Consider the following 3106-nt stretch of genomic DNA (forward strand, 5'->3'; position numbering starts at 1 on the left):
ATGGCAGGCAGAATGTCAGTGTATATACAGTGCATATATGCATATATACAGTGCATATATGCACCTGCATGATGGCCACGTACTGCTGGTGCCGTCTAGTCCCCCTTTTCCTGCTTCCTGCTGCTTGCCTGCGAATGAAAGGTGCGCCATTATAGAGGAAGAAAGACAGATTCTTGTTATGAATGCTAAATCATTGGCCTTTACCTTACACTGTCGTCATCCCTATGGCAGTCCGGAGACGTGTAACTCGTCAGGCTCGGTAGCTACGGGGCAGTTGTCTGGACAGGTTACTCGCCAGCTAGAAGCTTGATAAATGTGCGACCTTGAAAGTGTCATAATTAGGCACAGATATGCGCGCTGAGTGTGTGAAATGTTATGACGAGGTTAGTTAACATGTTTGCCATCAAATATGAGTGTAGGGAGGCATTATTTGTCCTTACAATTTGCTCTCTACCTACGGCCATTTGGCAGTCCAGATGAAAGGGAACCAGGCCGCTCCTAACAACTGGGAAGCGTAAGCTGACTTTACTGGCCGATATACTTGCGTAAGCACAGAAAATCGGGCTTTTCAATTTCAACTTAGACTTACAATGTTCATAAAATGGTCCGCTTAAATAGTCATATTAGCACGCCATAACCTCACACGTAGAACCACACGATCAAGCTCCACTAGCTCCGAAGTTACGACATGGTCTCAAAAGCGCGCGCTAACGAACTGTAAAATATTACACACTCCCCTCCTTAAAAACAAGCACCGTCCTCGGTGCGAAAACGTCACTAAGCGGCCATAGTCGTGTGCCTCTCCGATTCCCTGAACAAAATCGGTACCAGGCTAACGAGGGGAAGGCAAAAGGGAACCGGAGTCAAGGCAAAACCTTCCCTGCACTGGATACCGGCCTAAAATGTGGCGCACGACTCCTACCATATCCGGCTTAAGAATCCGGAGACACACACAAGCTGCTACAAAAATGACTAGAATCCGACTACACGGAACCCAAATACCCAGACGCGAACAAACTCGTGAAATGCAATACCAAACTGACGTTGAACTGACTGGTGTAACTACTGGCTAGAACAGAACGAAGGCGCACAGACATACCGAATACACATGATGACACACACACACACATCCAGCCGCAGCTCTATTCTGTTAAGAACTGTACGATCCTTGGGGCATGCTCCGGGAACTTGGCTCTGAACCACGCATAGCAATCTGATAGCCTGAACGCAGTCCAGCTTGGGCTCCTCAGGAAGGCACGAAGTGCTGGCAGGTTGTGCACGTCATCGTATGGTTCCCATGAGGGGTCGTGTTTACTACTTGCGGACCACTGCATGAGGAACATGACGGACGGGCGTGCACGCTTGTTATACCCTAGGCGAACAGCTGTAACAACGGTATCTGCACTGTCATATGGGGATTCTAGTGCAGTAGGGGCTGCAGGTGGAGGTGGTGGGCGGCCGGGGAAGAGTGCTGGGTCGTTGTCCATCCATGGGAGAAGGCGGCTGATGTGGAATACTGGATGCAAGCGGCCGAGGGAGGCTGGAAGGTGAAGGCGGTATGCAACTGGAGAAATGACGGAGGAGATGAGGAAAGGGCCGAGGTAGCGAGGGCGGACTTTTGGGGAGGGGTAGGTCGGCAGGGTGAGGTGTTCTGTGGACAGTCGGACGCGATCGCCAACTTTGAAGGTGATGGCGCGGTGATGCAGGTTAGCTGCGGCAGTGTAGCGGGTTTTGGCGGCTTGGATTTCGCGGTTGATGGTGGCATGGATGTCGCTCATACGCTGCTGTAGTTCTGTAGCCTGCGGGTGAGAGGAAGGTGAAGCGGCGTGGAGGGAGATGGGAGTGCGCGGATGGTAGCCATGATTGGCGTAGAATGGTGTCATGCCGGTGCTTGCGTTAGTGGCGTTGTTGTATGCTGCTTCGGTGATCGGAAGGTATGATGCCCAGTTGTCCTGCATAGGTTGGATGTAAGCGCGGAGGATCTGGCGATGTGTTCTCTCGGTTTGACCGTCAGTTTGTGGATGGTAGGCGGAGGAGATGTTAAGGGACGTGCCAAGGTGCTCCCAGAAGGTGCACCAGACGTCGGACATGAAGCGGGAATCTCGGTTGGAGACGAGGGTTGTTGGAAGACCGTGTAGACGGTAGACGTGGGTGAGGAAGAGTAGGGTGGTGTCGTGGGCGGTGGTGGTTTTGTTAGTGAGGGCGAAGTGGGCTTGCTTGGTGAACATATCGATGGTGGTGAGGATTGCGGTGTAGGTGCGGCCATCTAAACCTTTAGAGGGCGGCAGGTCGGTGATGAAGTCCAGAGACACGTGTGTCCAGGGTTGTGTGGGAGTGGGTAGCGGGTGGAGGAGGCCAGGAGGAGGCTGGGTGGATGGCTTGGTGCGTTGACAGATGGGGCAGGACTTGATGTAGGCTTTGACGGTGCGGGCCATGTAAGGCCACCAGTAGCGGGTTGATATCGTGGCGAGGGTGCGACGAAAACCAGGATGACCAGAGTAAGCAGCATCGTGGAATTCGTGAAGTAGGTGGCGGTGTAAGGATGGGACGTTAGGGATGGTGATGCGGTTAGCGAAGTAGAAGAACCTGTCTGGGGAACATTGTAGGTAAGGCTTGGTGGTTGTTGAATTGGAGTACATGGGGTCGGTGGTGTATCCGAAACGGATGTCATCTGCGAGGCTGGGGTCTGGCACAACATGGGCTGCGATGGTGAAACAGGCATGATGAAGGGCATGGTTGGCTGCGACATCGACAGGTGGTGAAGTGGAGGGCCAAAGCGGGGGAGGTGATGGAGATGTAATGGAGGTTAGGTTTTCTGCTGATGTAGCGGAAAGTGAGGGACTGGGGTCAGAGGGCTCTGGGTTGGGGGCTGGGCTGCACTGTTGGGGTCAGCTGACCGGGAAGCGGGAGAGGGTGTCGGCCGTGTTTTGAGGGCCGGGGCGGTAAGTGATTGTGATGTAGCCTTGAAATGGGGCGAGGAGCTGAGCCCAACGGGCTTGACGACGAGAAGCGAAACACAGGGGCGAGGCGTGTGGCTCTACGTCCGTCTGTTCCGCCGTGCTCGCCTCACCCCCTCACTCACGCCAACCGGGGCACTGTCCCAGCC

The sequence above is a fragment of the Volvox carteri genome (genome assembly GCF_000143455.1).
Source record: "Volvox carteri f. nagariensis unplaced genomic scaffold VOLCAscaffold_97, whole genome shotgun sequence".
Taxonomy (NCBI): Eukaryota; Viridiplantae; Chlorophyta; class Chlorophyceae; order Chlamydomonadales; family Volvocaceae; genus Volvox; species Volvox carteri.